The following is a 6,811-nucleotide window of genomic DNA, read 5'->3' on the forward strand; positions in this document are numbered from 1 at the left end:
TCATCATCATCATCATCATCATCATCACCTTCATAAACAACATCGGCGATGTATACGTATGGTTTTTAGATGTTATCCTCATGATTATTTCACTTAGACGCAGTCGTTCGCAACTACATGGCTCCAGGTTCAGCCCCACTGCGTGCCACCTTAAGACCGTGTCATTTACTATAGCCTTGGGATGACGAAACACTTCTGAGTGGATTTGGTAGACTGAACCTGAAAGAAACCTGTCGTAATATATTTATATGTATGTTTATGTGACAGAGAGAAAGACATTGTGAGTCTTTACGCTGTTGTTTGGCCCTAAACCAATGCTTGAATACCGGGGTTCGTGTTTTTACTTTCTCGTAACTTAGCGCTTCGGCAAAAGATTCATTGGATTATGTACCAGGCTTAAAAAATATAAATTAATACGTACAGAAGTCGATCAATTCTACTAAAAAAATTTCAAAGCATGGCCGGGATCCAGTGACTGAAACAATGTATACTTTATCGTCATGATCAATAACGATATGCGTCAGTTGTGAAACACGAATATAACGATATTTTTCATCTTTTTCGTAATGATGTAGACATTGATGTCGATAAAGTGGAAATGGACGAAGTTTAGTGATAATCATGGTTTTGAAGATAGTATTGAAGATGCGGTCGAGATAAACGTCAATAAACACATACAAATGTCTATGATGTTGAATGTGGGGGCATGATGATGATGATGATGATGATGATGGTAATTTATGAGAATTTTGAAAATTACGACAATGTCACTAATTAATTATAGATGATCCTATCATCGCCGTGAACAATGGTATCGATAATGAAGCTTTTCGTTGTCATTACCATCATCACCGCAAGGAAAATCTATATCCGTACACATTCCACCACCACCAATGCCACCTATTTCATCATCGTCATTGCCATTCTCATAATCATATCATCATCGTCGTCGGTGGCGGCGACGACCGCCTTCTCCTCCTCCTCCTCCTCCTCATTATCATCCTCATCATCATCCTCATCCTCATCATCATTATCATCATCATCATCATCAACATCAATATCTTTAATTACTAATGTTATTCATCCTTATATTATCACTTAAATAACCCCACGTTCCATATTTTCTCATCTGTTAAATATTATTCGTAGCACCTTCTAGATTGAACCCTACATAATTTTGCAACTTCGAAACATGTTTACACATGATATAAACTCATTTGCAGTGCTTAACATAATGTCGGACAAACCAGAAAATAACCAACAACTAAATTATTTTTCACGGCGATGACGTGTGCGACTATGATTTTTTTTCTGTTCAGAAGTATCCCGTGACCTTACGCGAATTAAGAAAAGCAGTAGTTCACAATTACGCCAAATTACACTTACGTATATGTCATTCTGTGTTTACGTCTATATTCTATAGAATTCAGAGACAGCACTGCGTTTTACTACGTTTCGTAACCGAAGACTTGTATTAAAAGCAATGAGTTTGAAGACAGGTTAAAATTGGTAATGGCTGCATATGCATGTTTCATGTATTATTTCCCTTTGATCACTTCCTCATCTAGCTCAACAACTACACAGGAGTGCATTGCTCAAATAGTATTAGGACTTTTCTTTCAAACAATTGAATTTTTACATTTGCATTATTTTATTTATGCATGTGTGTCAGACTTTGCATTTGTCTATTTCTCAAACGTTTTCGTATATATTTATGTTTGTGTTGCCTATGTATATATCCAAATATGTAAAAAAGGAAAATAAAATGGCAATGAACATGGGATTTACGAGACATATATCTCCTTAGAAAATTAGTTTTCATTAAGTAAGACACACTTTTCAAGTCATTCCGTAGAGAAATTCTGAGATATATTATGTGACGCACGTGACAAATGAAACATTGTCTTGCATAAATTGCAACATAAAATATATATAAAACAAATTCCTGTGACTATGAAATGCTATCTTTTCAGTGTATAAACCTAATGACAAAGTAATTTTCACTGTATTCGATAAATGTCGCAAAACACCTCATCAAAGATATTCAAAACAATTTCCATATCATAAAAATATATTATTTATATACAAAAGTAAAGTAATGCTTTGTAAAAGCAGCTAACGTGTTTTGTCGCTTTTTTTTTTTTTTTGAGTAATGAATACAGAGATATAAATAACTTTGAAATATCCAGCTTAAAAATTATTCCCATTTACTAATAATGAAATGTATATACGCTGTGCGTTCCATTAGCGTAGAGATGAATATAAAACATCACATGAAAATATAAGCATAAATTGGAAAACTGTATCGTGACTATGTTTGAGCTTGGAACGCAATTTCTGTAGTGAAATCGAAATGTTGGCTAATTATTTTAGAATATCTATGAAAGTGATGATGTCTTTTATCACATCAAAAATATTTATCATACCGAAAGTTTGTTTTGTTTCGTGACAAGAAAAGCAGTAACAAACAAAACGAGTAAACTAAGACAATTATAATGAGATGTTTTGATATCAAAATATATTTGTACAAATATCAAAAAAGTGCTATAATCACCATATTTATATTGTGAACTAATACTTTCCGGTTCTTAATAAATGTTCCTATAATATATACATGCAATTATCACGTGCTGAATCTGAAGATAATTCAATAAAATTATATAGTTATGTAGTTCTCAGTTTCAAGAAAACCCTAATATTATTGTATAAACTCACTCTCTTTTCTAAGAAACATAATAGACGTTTGTAATTGCTTCATGTTTCTTTTATTATTTTCATTATTCAATTTCCGTCAACTTTCGTTGCTCGTTTCGGAATCGGCATTCTGTAAATAAGCAAACGTTAACGATAACATTAAACAATGAATACATAGCTAGAGAATATGTCTAAATTGCTTTCCATATTTACAGTCAATTTTTATGCTACATGCGGTAACATCAAAATACATTATCTTATGATGTGACAAAGACATATACAGAGTTTGGGTCGTTATAAGGGAACTGTTTGTTCGATGCTTCTTCAAGATCTTCCTAATACCAGTGAAGATTAGAACACTGAAACATAATTGTCGATATATAAGACACTATAATGATCGCGATGATTCACTGTCTTACTTTTGCATTCTAAGGAAACAAGCGTGTTTGTGTGGTAAGAAACTTGCTTCCCACAGCGCATGTCAGTGTTTTTCGTAGCGCTGATAGAAGTCGCCACGCTGGTATAGAGCTGGCGAAATATTGATTGAAAAATAAGCTCAACTGTAAGGTGAGATTTTTGTTTTTTGTGTCCAGTGGGGGTTTGTTGTTTGCTGTAATTATTTTTGTGCAACCAAAACATCCTCACTGGATTCTGAGCTCTGGTCTGCCTACAGTTGGGCAAAAGTTGTTCACTTTAAGTGAATCATTTTTCTCACTTAATTGTGAGAATTGTTGTTTTGGGGGCGTATCGTGCCTCCAAAACCATTGCCTCAGTCTAATGACTGAAACAATTTAATGATAAAAGATAGAAGCGCTTGAACATAAAGGAAGTTATCCTATATGCTAATATATGTAAACTCACCCAACGTTTATTGTGTAATACAATACATTTGTTCATATTATTTGCAATCAGGTGTAGAATGAAATTTACAGTACACAATGTCAGTTGTAATATTATTTGCAGCTTTGAAAAGTATCACACATCAGACATTTTTTACTTTTTAGAATCGAAATTATAAGTTAGTATAGGGAGATCACAAGTACAGTAGGAGATATAAGAACGCCTTGCGCTTCGCCTATGCGTAAACATCCTAAATGTGAAATATGAAAATATTGCAAAGTTCATTGAAATAGAAAAGAAATTGTGACAGTTCTTACGCTAGAAAAAGTCACCGCGACAACCTGTATATTCCACACAGACATGTTGGATATTTCAAATTGATAGTCTGTGAACTTGCAGTTTCTTTATATATTGTTGCTTTGAGTTGCCTAGTTTAGAGTGACATTTCACCTACGGAGACAACACGATGACAGGAAACAGAAGTTTCAACGTTTCCTTCTGTTGAATGACTAAATCTGTTATGTGCTGTTTTCAGTTGAGATTCCGTAGAGTTGTACAAAACGGTTTAGCTAGAATATCTGAATGATAATTGGACTCATGACATGCAACTTATTAGAACTAAAACTTGGCATATTGCTAAGTAGTGCAAATAATTTTTAAGCGTGGGAGAATAGATATAAAACTGCACTGGATAAGTTTTCGACCATGTGTAAATTTAAATATGCATGGAACTTGGGCGAATAGATTTTAATCAAATTCTATTTTGTCTTGACAATATCCTGGAGTAATGTTGAAAATGGATCTCTATAACAAAAATAAACTCTCTTCAGTAGATTTCCAGTCACAAGTACGATGTATGTCAGTAGTATTCACTAGGAAAATTTAAATGCATTTTATACATAAGCATGAAGTAAATATTCTACAATATTAAATATTACGGCAAACCACAAAGAATTCTTGAATATCATTGAATATATATATATATATATATATATATATATATATATATTATATATATATATATATATATATATATATATAGCTGGGATAGAAGTGGGCAAATATGTGACTAAGAAACTTATGTGTTCAACAATCCTTCCAAGATATAATTATAAATGTTAAATGCCAAAATTTTATAAGGATTATAAGAAAACAATCAGACCGTATATCGCATTAAGCATGATATGTTGATAGGATGTTGGACTCAATTATGTGTGAGTAGTATTCATTGTGACCTTATCTGTTTATCAGTAGAAGAAAATATAAAAGAAAATCTGAACTCCGAATGTGAGGATTTGGAAGCAATTGCAGAACAATGCATTGTTTCCATACGCAAGCTATTCTGCTAATTCGCTGCCTATTCTGACACACACAAAGTCTATATCATAAAAAGCGTATGCTGAAGAATTTTCATGATATTGAAAATCTTAGTGATTGCTAGATACTGTTATTTCCCACAGAACTAAAATATTTAATTCCCGTCATCATGATGTACCTAAAAGGCGTACGGAAACCACCTGAGTTAAGTTTTATTGAGTTAGCAAAGCAATAGAAACATGACATGCATATAAGTGATGGTATGTTCAAATTAATGTTTGTATATACTTTTAATTATATGTATTTGAAGTAGTATATATGTGTATATAAGCAAGCATGTTAATATATACATACACACACAAAGGCGGTGAGTTGGCAGAAACGTTAGCGCGCCGGGCGAAATGCTTAGCGGTTTTTCGCCTGCCATTACGTTCTGAGTTCAAATTCTGCCAAGGTCCACTTTCCCTTTCATCCTTTCGGGGTCGATAAATTAAGTACCAGTTACACACTGGGATCGATGTATTCGACTTAATCCCTTTGTCTGTCCTTTTTTGTCGCCTCTGTGTGTAGCCCCTTGTGGGCAATAAAGAAATATATATACATAGACATACACACATATATATCTTTATTTATCTTTAAAATCTATCTATTTCTTTCTGTCTTTTTCTCTCTGTCTCTGTCTCTTTCTATATATAGATAGATATATGTATCTATATATATACATGCATTTATATATATGTGTGTATATATATACATACATAATTACACACACACACATATATATATACATATATATATATATTATATAATATATTTATGTGTGTGTGTGTACGATTGCATGGGCAATGGAATTATGAGGGACTCAACATATTTGGTGGGAGTTACATGAGATTTTATTTATAATGCTTTGATTCGGCTACTTGAGGATTCTTGCAGAAAAATGATAATAATAATAATAATGATAATAAAAATGATAATGATGATGATGATGATGATGACGATGATGATGATGATGACGATGATGACGATGATGATGATGATGATGATGATGATGATCATGATGATGATGATGATGATAATTATAATAATAATAATAATAATAATAATAATAATAATAATAATAATAATAATAATAATAATAATAATGCGTGTCTTCATTTATATTAGGTTCCCAAAAAAACGACTGATTTCAGAAACATTTTTATTCTGGAAGAATTAACAATAGAAATGTTTTGATTAGTCTAAGTATAAGCCAGGAGAACGTCTATGCATATCTCCCATCGATCAACGAGATTATTTATGCCTCGTTGATAAATACTTATTGGCTTTGATGCTAAGAAATCGCTGAAAGCCTATTCCACCTCTGGTTTGGACATGAAAGTTTTAACACATAAAGACGTGTTTAAATGCTTAACGAAATGGTAGTGAGTGTGTGAAAAATCTGGAGAATATGGAGGATGTGGTAAATTCTCGTATCTCAAGTCTGTGTGTTACTGTAGCGTCATTATTGCAGCATGTGGATTTGCATGGTCGTAGAGCAGAACTGGGCTACGTCGATACACCAATGCTGGTCTCATTGTTTGCAAAAATGAGCATGCATGTCAGCGAGTTGATTGCAGTAAACCTCTGCTGCAATACTTTGATTGGCTTCCAGAAAGCTCTAATGGATAACGCCAATAGAAGAGCACCCGTCAGGTACCATAATCTTTTGCTGGTGCAACTTTGGCTTTGGGAAATGTTTGGGGGACACATCACGATCAGGCCAATGTCCTGATCGTTTACGGTTATCATAAATGATCCCCTTTTCGTCATAAGGAAAAAGATCATTGGCGTTTCGCAGAAAAGACATCGGGCACAATTCAAAACGGCAAACTTTTTGATTTTCACTGACCTTATGTGGTACCCGTTTCTCTTGCTTTTTCACCTTACCAATCTTCTACAGATTGCGTGAGACCGTTTC

The sequence above is a fragment of the Octopus sinensis genome, linkage group LG15 (genome assembly GCF_006345805.1).
Source record: "Octopus sinensis linkage group LG15, ASM634580v1, whole genome shotgun sequence".
NCBI lineage: Eukaryota > Metazoa > Mollusca > Cephalopoda > Octopoda > Octopodidae > Octopus > Octopus sinensis.